The sequence below is a fragment of the Bombus pyrosoma genome, linkage group LG1, assembly GCF_014825855.1.
Source record: "Bombus pyrosoma isolate SC7728 linkage group LG1, ASM1482585v1, whole genome shotgun sequence".
Classification (NCBI taxonomy): Eukaryota; Metazoa; Arthropoda; class Insecta; order Hymenoptera; family Apidae; genus Bombus; species Bombus pyrosoma.
In genome coordinates, this window is record NC_057770.1 from 2,791,014 (window position 1) to 2,809,361 (window position 18,348).

Genomic DNA, 18,348 nt, shown 5'->3' on the forward strand with positions numbered 1-18,348 from the left:
AATTAATCGAAGTATTTAAACGGTCAGTTATTCGCTGTATTAATAAATCACGATATTTTTAATGGCGTCGTGTTAAATACTAATGCATACCGTATGGTTGATGTAAATTTTTTATTACGCGTATGTTTGCCACGAATCGTTCGTAACTTTCATTTGCGTTCTTAAATTTTCGATAGTCGTATCTCGGGCAAAAGCTTCTCGTAATATACCGAACATAGCCGTAAAAATGTTTCAATGGTAAATGCTGAAATACCTTTCTCAGCCACTGAATATTCTACGCTATAATTCGTTAAGAGCTTTCAATCTTCGAATAACATTTTTATGTTTCTCTAACGACTTGTCAGAGATTTCCATTTGAGATCGTAACGTCTATATAGGATTCAATTTTGTCAACGAGAAGTACATCAGAACTGTGTGCAATTACAAGCTCGGCAAGCGTATCGTTTTATGGCGTAATAACGCTCGCCTATCGTTTCTGAGCACTCTATATATTTAGGGTGTTCTCGAATAAATGTCACTCTCTCGATGCGTATGTAGCGCACACCGAAGCGCGTTCTTCGTTTGTTGCTCTCTTTTTACTCTACCAGGCGAAAGTTCGCGTATTTACATACGAGTGGCAGTAAAGTAGGCGCTGCAAAAGAGACAAACTAGGCGAAGCGCCGCTCGAATTATATCGAGTACCCGTACACGTAGTTGAAGTCCGCGTTTCTATTCTAGACGCTCGTAACGAAATTGGTCTTCGTTAGGAACTTCCGTTGAAGTTGCCGTCCGCGATCGTGAAGTGGATACGTTTATGCAGATTGTCGTTCTTTTCTCAAAGCGTGCAGCCTAACAGCTTTACAGGAGTCTAGAATTCTATCGAGCTTCTTCTCTTCGAAGCTTCTATGTTTATCTACTACGCTATCTGCATATTAATTAATTCATCCTGAGCGTATTAAATTTCCTAGTATTTTCTGCGTGTCTTATTTCTATGACAATAAAAACCTGATATTGTGCAAGTAAAATATAGAAGCCGATAAAAAGATGTTAATTCGATAACCAGGGACTATAATTCAACTGGACTGGGATTTACAGGAACAGAAAATGTTGAACACGTGTGGCACGTAACGTAAACAACTCTCGACTCGATCATTTCCATATAGACCAGTTTCGAGTTGGTGAACCTTATACGGACGATTTGGATATGTAAAACTCGGCTAGATACGACACTGGGTTTTATACTGTTAGAAACGGGCTTATTTCGCATATAGTATGGATTCAGAAGTCAGACATTTGGTGAAAATGATTTAGAGATATGGGCTACGCGAAGCTCACAACGATCTATGATACGGGGTTTATGCGGTCCTCTTGAATCCAGTTAATTTGATATGGAGAGGATTCATAAATTCAGAGATTCGGCGTAAATGATTTAGGAACATCGGCTACTTCATACATTATGCAAAGGATTACGAAAGTCTGAAGGTACTTAAGAGATCTGATAGATATGGGAAGCTTTCTGGGTGCAATTAGGTATGGCGGGACTCGTAATACCCCTAGGACATCAAAATCCAACAACTATCAACTTCCGCTTAATACCTTGGGGTAACCGACTCGAGTGTCCTAACATCTCGAGTGTCCTAGTGCCTCGAGTCAAATCTCATGGCGATTGGCTTTCCTCTATTCGGCTCCTATAATGTTATGAATGAATGTTTTCGTTCGTTTAGGTTTCGCGATCTAGTGTAGAATGGTTCGACTAAATTCTCGTGGCTTCAAGGTTACCAAACTAGAGGTTGTGTTCGTTTTAGGAATATAGCAACGTTAGATTAGTCGAGTGTGATTTTGCCTGTTTGAGTGGTCGTTATTACTATCCTCACCAGTTCTTGGAAATGATTTCGTCGAGCGAGTCTCCGGCGTAGAACAAACAAACGCGTCAGGTATTGGTTATTCGTATTCAATGCAAAAAAACAGATTTAGTGGAATTCTATTTGTTCGAATACACACAGAAAATACACGCACATGCACGCGCGCACGCACGATACATGTAATTGGAACGAACTGAATTGACACAATTGAAGTTTCTATGATACAGTACAATACAATACGATACGGTACAATGTACGATATAATAAGAGTTCACAGATTCTTCTCACTGTCTGTATATAAGTTTTCGTTCGTACAATAGAAATTCACGTACAGATATAGGCGAATACCATCGACGAGAGTTGGTTTAATCAAAAATTTCGTTCTGCTAAATGGAGTTAGACTAAATAGATGTCCTAGAAACGTACAATGTCCATTATACCCAGCCGCGCGAATCTATAGTTATCTGTCGGTTTTTTCAAAATTCCCAGTTTCTTGTATATTGAATAAGACATACCGAATCTGGCAACGAGGAGAAGGTTTCAAGCTGTGTAAGTATTATCTTTTTATCGTGTCCTACGAACAGAGGGCCGTCACGACGACGAGGCTTTGCCTCCGCACGATCCTTTGTATTGAATTTGACGAGTCCGGTCTCGTTTCACGAAACCGGAATTTCCAGTACCGACAGTCCTACGAGTCTCACAATCGGTCTTACATTGTGTTCTTCAGCTTTTCCATCGTGCGTGTTACCAACGCACAACCGCACACCCTATGAACGCAACTCTTTCGCTTCGAGTGTTTCCCATTGTTCTAGATTTTTTCGCTTCTATAATTTCTCTTATTTTTTCTTAAAAGTACGCCACTTCCCTTTCATCATAAACCTACACCTTCTTCCATCTATCTTTTTTTTTTTTATGGCATTTCAAGGTCTCTGTTGTTGTCGTCTTCTCGTGACTTATAGTTCAGCGAGCAAACTTGTTAAAGTAATTAAATATACAAGGTGCTTGAGAAATGTAGCGCCAAACTTTAGATGCATGCGGTACTCTCTAAAACATAGAGGAAAGTGCAAATAAATATGAGTCTAAGTATCGTAAGATATTCTCAATTATAAGCCTGTAACTAATCGTAACTAATCGTTATCTGCGTGTAATAACATTTGGACCAATGTTTATCAAGATCTTTTGGCTTATTTTGACTCAGGAGTTTGGCGTCAGCTTCTCGAACCATCTTATTTCGGTCTTCAGATGCTTCATTCGTCGGAACGACAGTTCGTCAAAACACTCATCCTCCGTAATTACAGCCTTAAACGTTAGCAAACTCGGCGTAACTCGTAAAGCTCCTTAGCCCGCGTTCCTATTGTAAACGGCCCTAAATCTAAGTATAATTACGATCGCGAAAACTTAAATGTAATTTGGCAATGCGAGCTGTATAACTCAACCAGGCATAAGCCAATAAATTTGTTTTACAAATTAGGTTTCCAGCTACCGCTAGACGTCGATGTGTTTATAGCGGCACTAAATATCAGGACATGCATTTATTTTTTTTTTTTCTTCCCTCAAAGATTGCAATTTATGTACTTAGGAGGTACTATGTTGCCTGTGTAAAGTTTACCCTTCTACGTTCGTATTTGCGCAATCAGATAAACTTGCCTAAATTGCTTATAATAAAAAGGAAGAGACGCTTTTAGAAGTCGCAACACCTTTTGCATCTAATTTTATCGCCAAGCATGCCGCGGTGTCTGATTCGTGTCTGGATTGCGTCCGCACGTATTTCGAGTATTGCGTGCGCCGATTGCGTGGCTGCATGCAGATGTCTGTCGTCCGTCGCATACGAGCTCCTCCACGGTTCAACGCTCGAATTCGTGAACCTGGAAAACACGTTCGCTACGCGTGTCACAACAACTGCCGCGTTCCCTGACCACGGTAAATCTTCATCGAGCAAACCTCACACGCGTTTATGTACGTTGGATTTATTTTCCCGGTGGATTAATTTAATCGATACACGTGGCCGTAACACGAGCTCTCGATGGTTTTTTTCCTTTCTTTTTTTTTTCTAGCTCGCACGTGGAGTTGAATATTTCCGGCTACACTGATCGTATCTACGAATATAACCATATAGCTGAATTAGAGGCACGCGCGTGCTTGTCCCGCGCGCGCAAAGAAAAAAAAAAAAAGAATCTACTCGCCATTCATAGGCCAGATGCTTTCTCGCGGCGTTCAAATAAGCGGACGAAGGTTGGTGAGAGGAGCCGTGTTGCGTGGCTAAATATGTGTGTTGGATCGCCAGTAACGGATATCGGAACAAGTGTTTTTATTCTCAACAGCGACGCGAAAACTGTCTCTAAACAAAGGCTTGTTCGCTTCCGTGTACGCGAGTGGCTTGATCAAGTTGCCGCTGTTTGCTATGCTTGTACGGTTGATAGCTGTTTTACAATTTATAGCGTCTTTGCTATGAGATTGTTCGCAAGGATCGTAAGTTGGAAGTATCCTTGGGATATATTCTTAACATTTTAAAGAATCTCTTCCTCGTCTCTTTTGTTTTTTCACGTTATCTTTCGTTTGCCGTGCTCCTACAATCGATGAGTGTTTTCTAAGGCCTTCGTTTAGTTTGAGATCGCGTATGTGTATCGCAAATCGAAGAGTTATTCTTCATTGTTAGGAAATCCGATTCTTTGCCTCCGTTTGCTTATTTCATATTGATCAACTAATCTTGTTTGTTTGATTAATTTCGTTCGATTTTCTCGACTGTTGGAAAGAAAGCCATTTCTCTAGGTATATAACACGCAATGAGAAAACTTGATTCCACGATTGATATCACACGAGTTCCAGTAACGTTCCATCCAGAAGCGTAATTCCTACGGATCTCTCATTTTCCATTTGCGATAACTCTTTCCCTTCGCTTCGACAATTTTATCGTACTGCCCGTTCTCTCTCACCGCAAGGAAGCCACATATCGCGTCCCCATTATCTGATATTAACGTACATCGTATTGGCTTGTAACCTACGGAACATCCTCCGGCAGATGGTTTTGTAACGCTTATATTTACGATTAAAGGGAACATCGTTTCTAACTTACAGGTCCTAGAAACCGTATCTTTCTATAGTACGCGATTACGTGTTTCGTATTGGACATTGTAAAAATTGCACATTGATCTCGAACGTACAGTTTTATATGCGGCGAGTACAAAAAGTATTTATCTATTCAGCCATTTATTGCAAAAACATATAACGTAAGGGGAAAATATCTTGTACCCATCGTCATTTTCTCGTTACTTTTAAAGGTTTTCTAGAAAAATAATTGAAAAAAAGAAAGAGAACAGTTCCACCTGGAAAACAACCGTTCATAGACGAGCATCTGTAAGTTTCCTCGGTATGAATATCAAAGTTGCGTAACAGGGCGTCGAATGTTCCCCAAAGGTCTCGTTAACGTTCCGAAACTGTCTCATTAACACGGTGGAAAATCATCAAAGTCTAAACGGTATCCGATACACGGTTACCTCTAAATTTCGCGTTTCATCTTTCCCGTTCTAACGAGCCAGCGTCTGTCTGATGGTCGATAATAAATTTCCCTTCCACGAAAACTATGCAACGTTTATCTCGTTCCCTTATTAACGGTCGTTTTATCCTTCTGGAATGCCACACTTTGGCGATGAGAGTCTCGCCGCGGTTCCTCGCTGATTTATTCGTGATCTGTTATTCGTCAAGGAATTACTGGAGATTATTACGAGCAAACGGAGGCCTTCGCTTCTGGCCATTAACATTGGATCATTTGTCGAGTGCGAGAGATACGATTCGCTCGGATGGCATCGACCTCAACGCCGACGCGACTCGTGCGTCATCCGCTCGCTCGTCGCGAGTTCTTCTCGAGCGAGCATACGTGTTACGTTCCTTTGCTTCGTAAATAGACGCGCGATAAATTCAGCGCCCGTCGAACGCGCCCGGCCTCTCGACCGTTGAAATTCTTTAGCTGCGTCCTCGCCGACGAGCCACTTTTTTTTTGTTTGCCTATCGTCGTTGCATGTTTCGAACGGTGTTGGACAAAATAGCGGGCTCGAGAGCTAATCAGCGTCGAAATCAGAAAACCAACAGAAGCGTGCTATTACTTATCGTGCTTTTTTACTGTGATTTATTTTTCTTTCGCTTTTTTACGGATGGTAACGGGTAGCAAGAAGCAACTTTCGTCGAAGAAACACTGAGATACATTGGACGTTAACCAGCAACTTTTTCAAGAAACGTGGAACGTAAAAAAGCAAGTTGGTCGTTATTGCACGAACTAGAATCGAGTTTTTTCGCGCCAAGTGTGCTCGACCACGCTCCTCGGTAATTCAAAGTTACGTTAGTCTCGAAAGATTCGCGCTGAATATTCGTCAGAGACGAAGTCAATGCGACCACGAGAGTGGAGCATTGGAAACGTCGAATTGCTTTGGAAAGGTGCATTATATCGGTTTACGCGATGATGGAACAGCGCTGCACGGAAGCGACATTTTTCCAAATCTTATTCTATTTTTCGAGCGTTGAATAGACGATCGAGCGTTGGATTTTCATACGAGTTGACGTTGACGCGAAACGTATCGACGATGGAAATACTTGCTGCTTTCGAGAAATGTCTGTAATATGTATAATGTTCATGCACCATGTTCTCTGTAGATACGTCATGCATTTGAATGATTTTGTCGCTCGTTAAGGGGTTGCTTTGGAAACTGACATCTTCAGATGTTTCTACGTTCCTTCATTTTACATTCGTAGATCGTATGGCGCCTTTGAAAAACGCTGCCGTTTATTTAGCATCAAGGTTGCAATTATTTGAAAATGTTACGCGGTTCGAAGTCCTTCGAAAACTATTTCGCTGTTCAAGATGTATTATACGTGGTTCAGCTGTGGAGAAGGATCGATATTTAAAACAATAACGTTCTACAATATGGTTACAATCTTCGTTTGTTTGTGTTTTCCACGTTACATCAAGAGGCAGTAAGCGTGGAACTGACCTTTTTAGCAGAATATATTTCTGTACTTTACTGCACCAAGAGAATGTTCACGACTGTTTAGAGATAAAAAGAAACTCTTTTACGGTTTTCACCTTGTAAGTCGCGTATGTCGCAAATACGCGTTACCTTTTAAGACGTATATCAAGAACGATAAGAGAAAACGAAGCAGAAAGTGGCTGTTGGTCCGTTCTATCACCTGTGCTTTAATTATTGGACACCACCTCCGGCGAAGGTTTAATCTTTTAACACGAGACACCTGATAAATTCATTTCAAGCATGCTCTGAATATGCAATACCTAGCTGCCATTTGAATATTTTAACACAGCCACAGGGATGACAGGCTGACACGCGGATACTGTGTCTACTTTCAAGGAAACTCTACTTGCAAGCGAACGCCAATATTACTTAGATGGGCAAACAAAGATTTCGTCGTAGTCGATTCGATCAGCCGACGAAGAATGGCGATAAGATTCGAGGAGAACCCAGGAGAATCGTGTCGTGGTTCTATCGTACGATGAATACGTCGATAGAATCTTCGAAAAAGAAAAAAGAAAGAAAAAAAACGTTGTTGCAAGGGTTTCGCATTCTCCTGGCGCATCTTCGCTTTTATTCAAGCGGGTTAGCCTCGGGCTGTGACATGTCGAGGAATGTATAGGGTGTTAGAAAATATGTGCCAGAAAATATGAGCCTTTCGGAAACCAAATGGATCGTCTCCATTTTTTTATTCATTTCATTACTTAAGTGTACTATTAATGTTCAATTTTCACGAAACGAACGACTTACTTTTATAAGTTCATTCGTTGCAAGAAGATGACATACATAAATAACGGTAGTTTCTGAAGGCTCATTTATCACAGGATCGATTCTAGACATCAAGAGGATGGAAAAATTTCCCCTACAAAAATGTCGTTCGAGGCTTATTTTTCGAGTTATAAATAATTTCGTTTTACGCCGCAAACGAACTGTTATCAGCGAATCTCGTCCATACTTTACGTATCTCACTTTAATGTAACAGTCGAAATCTCGTTCTATCGCTGTGCGTTCTTAGATTAGATTAGGCGGATCTTTGAGTTTTGACAATATAAAGGATACTGTTTGCGTGGCACGGCCGCTTTAAACGAGAAGCGACGTACACACCGAGGGCCTCTGAACCCTTCCAACATTCTCATATCTTGACACTCTGTATAGACATCACTCGATACTCGCATTCGCTGATATGTTACATCCTGCGATGAGCGGCTCGTGTTAGCCTTGAACTAGTATGCCACCAGTTTTCGTGGATTTCGCGAATACCCTGTCGAGGCCTCTCCTTTCTGACTGCACAACTATTTTTTGACGTAGCTGGAAGTCGATGAAGTCACGGATATATCTGACGCCAGGTGGTTCACGATGAAGCTCGTACGCGCGGTGTGTAACGATTCGTAGCTCCGTGCGGGTGAACTTACGCCGACATCCATCGAACAAGCAAAATCGCCAGAAGTTTGACATTAGTTTGTCGCGGAAATTTATTCGAATATGTGAAAAGTTTCCGTATAACGCGACCTGGGCTAGGGATATTGCTCTTCCAATTTTCTTTCTTTTTTTTCGCTGGAACGGGTTAACTCGACTTCGCCTAACAAGTTTGCATCGTGATATAACGCAGTTGTAGAAATTTCCGAGAAGTAGAAATCGCAACATGACTTTTAAACTCTGCGAACTGTGCTAGCGCGAGTATGATTCACTGCAATGTCTATTTAAATCGATGAATCTTTGGCCGATTAACTCTTTGAGGTACGAAGACCTAGAATGTTTTGACAGTTAATGGCATGAAATATTTCCGTTTATTGAGTTTCCGATTTTACATCTTTAAGTGTTACTATATTTGTTTTACAGAAATATTCACGCTTATAATATTTACACTGTGGTGGACGGTGAGACGCGTTGTTGGTTAAATTAATAACGAGACGAGTTAATTTAATTAACTATGTTTACAGATATTTTAAAATGTAGAATACCAAGTTAATCTTGATGATATTCGTTATAAGATTGCGCGATGCTGCCATACTGATACTAATTGTTATGCCGATTCGCTGGACTGGTTCGTTATAATTATTCGTTCGACTGACTGACTCTTGCAGAACGTGGTCGTTTATTTATACTGGTCGAGGGGAGGGGGGGTACCGAGAGGTTTGAACTCGTCGCCGATTGTAAGTTGTACGTAGCAGCGAAATTGCCTTGTCCAGTGTTTGTTTATTACGTTATGCGGGTCGTACAGTGTCGATCCTCTGTGGCAAAACAACTATGCGAGGCAATCTTTGTATCGAAACGTCCTAAGACGCATATGCCGCTATAACACTGACGATACGATATCTACGCGATTCAGAAGTTTTCTGAACAAATTATCTATATGTCTATAATAAAAATATATTTGATGGCTATACAAAAGGTATAGAAAATTTTCGGACGTATTCTCATTTTTCAATGAAGCGTTATACGCGTGAGATCGATGTAACGATTCGAAATTACATTTGCGAATCATTCGAATTATACTTGTGACGCGTGATATACCTGGCATTGTTCGAAGAACGAGGTGTAGATAATATGACGTAGCGACAGAGAAATTAGTTTCCTCTCCTGAGACGCTAAGCGAAACAAGTGGAAGTTAGATAGCTTGTTCGTCTAAAATCCAATAATACTTTTCCCCTTGGTGGAGCAGGTTCTTTTTCGAATAGCTCGGCGTGCGAGTAAAAGTTCGTCGACGAGTTGGTCCCGGGCTGTGCACGTTTTGCGAGTAATTCAAGGGGACGACGTTCTTTGTCTCTGCAGTCACTTTTTGCTTCGTAGCACAGGCCCGTGTTGACGAAAGTATGAATATATTACGCGTCTCTCCAGTTGGATTTATGAACAGCGTGTAATTAATTCCGGACACAAACGCCCCAGGCTAATAACCAGAATACCTCGGAGGAGTTTACCTCGCGTTCGCGTGTTTTGCTTTTAAGCGCAAACCCTATCGCGCTAGGTTAATCTCGTTCGAACGTTCTTTTCGCGATGTGTCACCGTTACATTATTCGACGTGTCCAATCAGTTCCAATGAAAATTTTATTAGGCTGTTCCAAAAGTTTGTATCGTCGATATATGATCGTTGTACGCTTCGTACAATTTGCATTTCGCTATATCGGAAGATTATTTGTTACGAATTTGCACAAAATACATATCGCCTGGCAAATTTCTAGCCGCGACTGTTTCCAGTAGATTAGATGCAACATCTGAAGAAGACATCTGGAAGCGACGAATAATAAAGACAAGCAGAAAATATTGAATTTTTAGCTCGATTATACGATCCTAGCCGTATTCGCAACTTTATTATACTGTTCGATCGTCGTTTAGCTCGATCTTCGTAAAAGATTTGTACGATAAGAAAACGAATAGCCCGAATTCTACAAAATCTATTTCAAGCTACCTAATTGGTGACGAGTTACTGAAAAAGACAGTGGTGCGTATTTGTTAGATAACGTGCACGTCGACCTTCGACGATTTGGATCTCGCGAAGGTCTCCAGCTGGCACTGAGCTTTTTTTGCGACTTTGACTCACTCAGTTTTCTTGCCGGAAGATTCTATCGCTCATCCCAAAACTTAAGAAAACCCTTATCGCTTTCCATGTGCCACGGCACATCAGCCTCGTGCATACGATCCTCGGTTGCGAACGATAGCGTCGTTAAATACGTTATAACATTCGCGACTCTTAAAACGGTAGACCTTAACAGTATCATCAAACGAAGTCGCTATCAAGTCTAGACCCTAATGACACATTTATGGTTTCGACTACCGACGATATAATATCCTCCGTAGAGGAGTCGATGCTAACATATTGCAATTTGGCATCGTTTAATTTAATCGCTAATAATCATTTATTTTTAATCGCAATTTATTTATTTAAACTTATTTATTATTTAAACTTACATCGCGAGAATTTCGTCGTAAACTTTCTGGACTATTCGATATGTAGTATCTTCAATGGAATATACTGTTATTATACCCTGACATTTGTGATTTATTTATAATGAATGGATTGTACAAATATAGACAGAAAAACGATGGTAGATTAACGCGAACTAATCGCAATAAGACGTTACAATTTAGACAACTCTCGACACAACGGATCCAACGTTCTCTGTCACGCGGACCACACTCTCTCGACAACGCTAGCAACACTATACTCTACAACGCAACTTGCACTCTCTGCCTTTTTGATTGCATTTCCGACTTCAAAACTAAAACTGACTGCTCTCGCATCTCTTTTGTCTTTCCGTAGACCCACCACGCACGTGTTCCGCGACCGTTCGTGGCCAAGGCCACGTGGGCCCTTTTTACAAAACTATACAATTGAAGAACGCCTCGGCTCTCGCGACATTGTATATGGTTTAAGAACGCCTCGGCTCTCGCGACATTGTATCGCTAACTCCTAGGCCTTATGTCCGCGATACTACAGATATGTACGAAGTCTGTTTCGTACGATTACACGCGTACTGATCAAGAATATCGTCACCGTTGACAAACGAAAGTTCCTTCGGTACTAACGAGAAAGTCTATGCAGATCCAATCAATACCACCGCTTATTCCTTGGAACGATCTTTTTCTTCCTATCTCCGGTTTTGTTCTTCGACTAAAGTTTTCTGTGGGATGACACAGTTACGTCTTCTTGTCAATGGCTGCTCTCTCGCCCGACAATTATCCGCGGAGGTCCTTAATAGGAAATTTCCATGAAAATGCGAGTCTCCAGGTGTATATCCATCATTCTTCGATCCTACGGTATAATCTTCGCACAGATTATTCACAATAACTCGCCATCGGGACGCCGGATGACGTAAATATTTCTCGCTATGATATCGACAGATACCGAAGGGGAGAAAAAGATTTTAATCTTCGCCATTCGAACGTTACGAGAACACTTCTTCCGATGTTCGTTTATCGAAGACTAACGTCCATCATCCATTTACATGTAGGGTGACTCACGAAAGTATTTGAACGCTATTATGTCTTGTTTATATGTGTCGTACTGGCTCGATTATATTGGCAAGATTAGAGACCAATTTGAAAATATATAGAGGAGTTACGAGATATTTATTGCGAACATATGTTCAGTAAAGAATTAATACAATACACCACTAATAGTCATTTTAAACGTACTATCGAAGAGAATTTTTATACTTCTACACTCGCTTCCTGCCACGTGTCTATTGCTATGGCCTGGATTCTCGAGATAAGAAAAGGAGAACGTAGGATAACGAAAAGACGCGACCGTTTAATTTAGTTTAGACGACGTTGATCACGCGGTCACTTTACTACAAGATCACCGTGCACTCGTATAATCTTACGGTATCGAACGAAATAAAAGTCTTTCTAAGAGAATAAATGTTAAAGATGGTCGCATTAAATATCATGGTTTATTAATATATCAAGTAACTGACTACTTAAATACTTTCGTGATCTCCGCGAAATAATCTTGTAGCTGACACTGTCTGCTACGTATATTTTCAGATTTGTTTCAAACTTTGTCAATATAATCGCGATAGTCCTGTCTCGTTAAGATGCTAATGGAACTTTCAAATGTTCGGTATAGCGCGTATAATATATTCATAAAAGGCTGCTGTGCTGCGAACGTTCGCGATATCCTCGCCATCTGCTCTATTTTATAGACAATAAAGGTTGATGATATCGCGTGACACACCATCGCGATAGTTTTCCTTGACAATCGATATATTTGTCACGCCACTGTCTGAGCGGTTTGCGACGAGCACTCAAGCCGGCGGATTAAGTTGGATGAGTTTGAAATCCGGATTTAGGATAGACCTTTCCACGCGTCCACGAATCTGCGAACATTAAATCCAGCAGACACGACTCTAGTCTCTCGTTTGCCCACGATGGTCTCTCATATAACGCCGCGAGAGAACGACTTCCATTTTATGTTTGCTACGTTGGAATGCAGTTTATACTACGTAACGACTGCTTCTTGTTGCAACTTGTTGAGGAACATCTTCAGCCAGTTCAGATTATTTGCTTTGAACTTTGAACGGCTTCGAACTTTTCGGACCTTTGACGTCCATTGTCCTTGCAGCTCTACATTATACGGTACTCTAGATAGGCTGCGCCCTTGGTTCGTAATTAAGGCACGTTCTATCGAGGTGTACTAGGTGCACGCTATTATTGTGCGCGATAAGTAGGAATTGAAACTAGAGTTGTGACTTTCAAGTAGTAAACGTCTACGTACAATCCTCTGGATTCAAATCTTGGATTGTAAGGATCAGAGCACTTAAGTCTCCGAGCTTGAAGATTCGATTCGTTCAAATAGTATATACAATTGTTATATACCGTAGTTGGCAGCGAGAAATATTTTGAAGAATGCGCGCACAGGTCTGGCTACGCTTGACAAGGTAATTATTCTTATGACAAATATTAACAATCGTCTTCCAAAGTTGGTAATTTAATCACGTACGTATTCCAATTAATTTTTCGTAGAAAAGAAACGAAATACGTCGATCGTTGTTAATTTCTTTACTCGAGCCTCGAAGCTTCGAAAACTAGAACCTTATACGTTCAGTGTTAAAGGTTCAGCTTTCGACATTTCGAAAATTCAAGCCTTACAAATCACCGCCTCGAACACGCTACTTCTCGAAACACAAAAGCTCGACTCTCTCGACTTTTTAATCGCACATACAGAGCTTCGTACACATTCGTCCACTGGTTATTAGATTCTGCAGCACGTACGAACGCATCCACGTGCATCTCGGTATGTACAGCTGGTGTTTCCAGATGACGCGTTTTAGCCGTACGTAACTCGCAGTTGCCTCTGCCAGCAGCCTTAGTTTGCACCAGTTTGCTGCCGAACAAATATTGATTTTTGCAACTTGTTGCAACGAAGGGACGCGTATCTCGGTGGATCGAGGGCAATTCGAACATCGTCAAACCAGGCTAAAATCACGTTAATCCTACGAGTCGTTTCTCGTTCCGCTTCCGCTTGCGCCGGCTTTATTAAAATTGGATCTAGCCAGGCTCCTCGGTGTCGTTCATTAGAATCGAGTACGATTCAATTGCACTGGCTTTTGTCGACTCGACTAAATTCGACGGCGCGACGGTAGGAGAGTTGCATTTAACGCGATGAGCTTCATGGTACTCGATACCGGTCCCATTCGCGATAAGGTAATGTCAGCCTTGAAATACGTAACCGCTTTCAGATAAGCCTGTGTATATGTGTGTCAATAGCGAATGCTATAACCTGTATTATCGTTAGATACAGAAAGCTTCGGCCATTCAGGGGTGGTGATTGTTAGCCGAAGAACGAAATGCCCGAACCAGATAAGACCGAACCATGTTTTTCTCGTTAAACATTTTCGTTATTCTACTTAACTTCTGTACAATGGCTGTACTTGTCGGGTTTTTCCATGTGTTCGTTCAAGGTTTCTTCATCCCGACGTTTCTTTCCACACACTTTGAGAACGTGGTAATTGACCTGAGCTATCAAAGGAACGATTAATTAATCGGAATTGTGTTCGTGCAGTTTTCCGCAGGTGTGTCCATGTAACATAGGAACTGGGCACGATATATCTGTAGCATATACGATACATAGCGGAGGTAATTAAAGGATCCAGAACTATCGGAGACTGTAACGTTCTCGTCGAATGTCTAGCTATAGAATTGTACGGAAACTTGGTAAAACCAGAAAGAAAGTTTCTCAATAGCAAAACGTTGATATCGAATGTACCGGTTAAATATCGACACACCTATAAACGAAAGCCACGCAGCAGCAGCAGCAGCAACAGCAGCAGCTTATACTTGGCGGTGGGATTCAATCTTTCGAGACGTTATTACCAGTAGCGAAACGAAACAGGATACCGTCGTACTTGGTTATAAATCGGCTGACTTGGAACACAATATAAAGCAGGGACGTGATCACGATCGCACTGTACTCCTGCGATCGCAAAGCTATTGTAAATATATCGCGAAGATAGTGGGCGTAGTTCGCCGACCTCGTGGTCGATTCCAGTCACGCGTCTGCATCGCAGATTTCAAAGTTTCTCTCGGCCATCAGTTTCCCTTGGATCAGATGTATAATGTAAGTGTGTAATCTTTCAGGGATGTATGTATATCGTACATTATACAATATAGAGGGTACTATATACTTCAACAGAGATCAAAGCATCGAGTAGCGCTCAGTGTACTGACTAATATCGTAATTCTTCCGATATAACCACCAGAGAATTACACCGCAACAAGAAAAGGACACGATTTTCTTAAGCGCTTGCTCCACTGTTCTCCTGCATGAGCGAAGTAATATCGTTATTGACATTTTACAAGCCTCGAGTTACGAATAATTGATATTGTTACAATCTCTTGCAGCGACGGTATGATAAGCTTGGTAACGAAACAAATGGAATTGTAGGGCTAAGTTCTACAGACTACGAGTCATGTAATTGATTAAAAATTGTGAAACAGAGGTACACGTATGTATCTGTAATTTATAATTTACTAATTCAACAGCATCGTTGGTCGGTAAATTATCGCGCAAGGTGGTTTTCGTTTCTAATATCTCGAATGATAAATCACTCAAATATAGTTTGCCTCATCGACGAGACTGCTATCAGGTCCCGAATGAAATATTCTCTCCCTTCCTTCCTTTCTTCCTTCGTAATACCATAATGCCAATATTCCAAGAGGAGCAACACAATAACGCAAAGAAGGCTTCCAAAAATGAAGATGTATCGAGAAGAACAAAATGGAAAAAAGAAGAAGCAAAGAGATGGAAGGACAGGAAGACAAGACTCGAGCGATAAAAAGTAGCTGCGCAAGGACTATATCGTGGCTGGTGACCACGTCGATCGACTGGACCCCTATTACGCTCGTGTCTACGTCTCTATACAGTCGAGAGGATCCTTTATCGCGTTTTCCTGGTAGGTAACCAGCCGTTGGCAATCGACTTCTTCGTAAGCCGAGCCAACGTGTGCTTGTTGCACCCACACAGGAGGCGACGATTAAGGTCAGCCAAGCACTCGTCTGTACGGTCGCGCGAACGAAACGATCTCCCTGCAGGAGCCTCGATGGAATTAGGGGAAGGCGGAGGGTAGAAACGGTGGTTTTGCCTTGGTGGTCGACGAGTCTATGCTTCAGGGCTCGTCTGAAAGTTAGCGGTGGCCGCTGGTTACGTTGTTCCGCGACTGGTTTGGACAATGAGGAGAAAATTCCGCGCTCGACCGTGTGCCTGTGTCGTAGCCACACGGTTAAATTGCCGGCATAGCCGTTCCGTTTTGAATGGTAATGAGCAACGCGGCAAAGAACACAGCCTTTTCCTTCCTTCCTTCCTTCCTTCCTTCCTTTTGCTCGCCTCCTTTTTTCCACGGCCAGCGAACGTTTTTGGAACGAATGACGTGTGCACGAGCTGGGTCAAACGAGCGACCTCACCGAGCTTCCGGGACTTGTGCAGCTACCGGGCAGATTAAAGGCAACTGCATTTAAAGTGCCGCTTGCTAGGAGCCAGCAGCGATGTCCGAATAAAATCTTGGAGCTGTTGAAGAAAAATAACGCGTCAACATCGAGCAAGTTTTTGACCATTGGCGGCTTTCTTTCCGGAGAGACCGTGTCTCGAGCTTGGGTTGATAGTAGCGAGGTGTGCTCGACGAAGATGGGATTTGTAAGAAAGCTATCGAATTTTCTTTTATAACATTGTAACTGTGACAGGCAATTTTGAGGATTCGTGTAATAGTTTTTTCGTCGTTATTTTTGTTAGAGCGTACGCCGAACACCGAACTCGAGAAATTTCGAGACTATATGTACTTATCGTGACTCGTGACTTATACGAACGTTACCGTTATCGGAGACAATTGACGGTAGCCGAATTTCTTTACTTCTCTCGCCATTCCCGTGTTATGCCGGTAACTGCACAGGACACATCGTAATTTGTAAGACACGTAGGCAATAAAGTACGTACTATGTGTAATTCAACCCTACAATTTTCTTATCTACGAAACGATACCTTTCACTTTGATTCTACAATTTTATGAAATTTATAGAAATTGACATACATACCAGGTATCTATTTCATTTACATAGGTTCTCATCCCTGTGTAATAATATTTTAGTGGAAATTTATTTTACTTTTCTAGAAGCATCTCTCATTTGACGAAGACGTGGATTGCAGAAAGGTCCTCTGTATTCTCCTACCATTTTATTTACGTAGCCATTTCGGTATTTTTATATAGTTTTTACTGGTAGTGTCCTTTTTATTATTTATGGCCAGAGACGCCAGGAAAGATGGTTTACGAGTTTCGTTTTCTTTGCAGAAAGATTCTTCCTCGTCGTCTGTCTCTCTTTTTGCAGAAAAATGCGCTGCTTGAACCGTGTTGTACCTATCTTGTACCCGTTGTGCCATTTAATGACGATCGCGCGAACGAGAGCGCGTTTCAACCTCCTCGTTCTCGCCGAAATAATAACGACAGTCGCTTTTGAATTTTGCTGCACCGCAGGTGTAATCTTACGGTGGAAGTTTTGCTCTGGAATTAGAGGACGCCGCAGCTCTTTGCGAGCTTGCGCGCACATTCTCTTTCGGAAGTTAGGTTTGTGGTCGCATTTGCATGGTTTCTTCTACCGGCGAGCAAAACGAGGGAAAAAAGGAATTTGCAACCAGCCGAGCCGCAAGAAAATATCAAGTTAAAAATATCACGTTTTCGGAAGCAACTAATTTCCTCTTTGTTTTCCTACGAAAATTCCGACTTCTCGTAGCCTTGCAATCGATGAGATCAAAGAACAGCTTGTGCTTGCAGTGAAAACAACTCGCGCTCGTTAATAAATATCACGAGAAGCCACGTCTCAATCCTCTCTTTCTCTTTTCCCTTTGGCTCTTACGCTGTTCAGAGTGTCGGAAAAAGCCCCTCATTGTTTGAAACGATCTCTGTATTAACGTATAGCTTCAATTTCAATATCAAAGCACGTATATATAGTTTGAATTTCCCAACGAACTCGTAAACGAAGATTACAGAAGAAAGCACGATAAGTACGTTTTCATCGGTTTTCTGATTTTAATTCGCTTCGTGATTAAACGAGAATATTTTAATACGAGTATGAATTAATCGAAGGTAGAAAGAACGTACGAGGTTCGTTGTTGGCAAATTTCTGTAGAAACCAAAGGTGTAACCATTGAGACGAACGAATAATGTTAATGCCTTTAATGTTTGAATGCTATACGGACAATATATTCGAAGTTTGGTATCATTTGGGATTAATCGAAGAGAATCGTAAAATTGCTCGACTATAAAACCTGCGACGTGTGCGAATTCGTATTCTTCAGCTGTAGTAGTCGTCAAAGGCAAACGCTTTATTGATATAAAAGGCGAAGCTTGATTTATGAATATTCGCCAGTGGTCGATTTATCAAGGAACATTCATACTGTCAAGAATCTATGGCGCCTCGGTTCCTCTTCTTTTCAATCTGCTCGTGCTTCTTCATTGATGTACTCCAGGAAGATGTACGGTGCCTCTAGTTTCAGAATGGCAAGCTCG

The 18,348-nt window shown here is 41.5% G+C and overlaps 1 protein-coding gene across 1 annotated transcript in view; it reads left to right on the plus strand.

Annotated features, from left to right (window-relative positions):
- LOC122571238 (heterogeneous nuclear ribonucleoprotein L) overlaps positions 1 to 18,348 on the plus strand; it is a 156,077-nt gene that overhangs the window by 32,281 nt on the left and 105,448 nt on the right. The gene's annotated exons all lie outside the window — the stretch shown is intronic.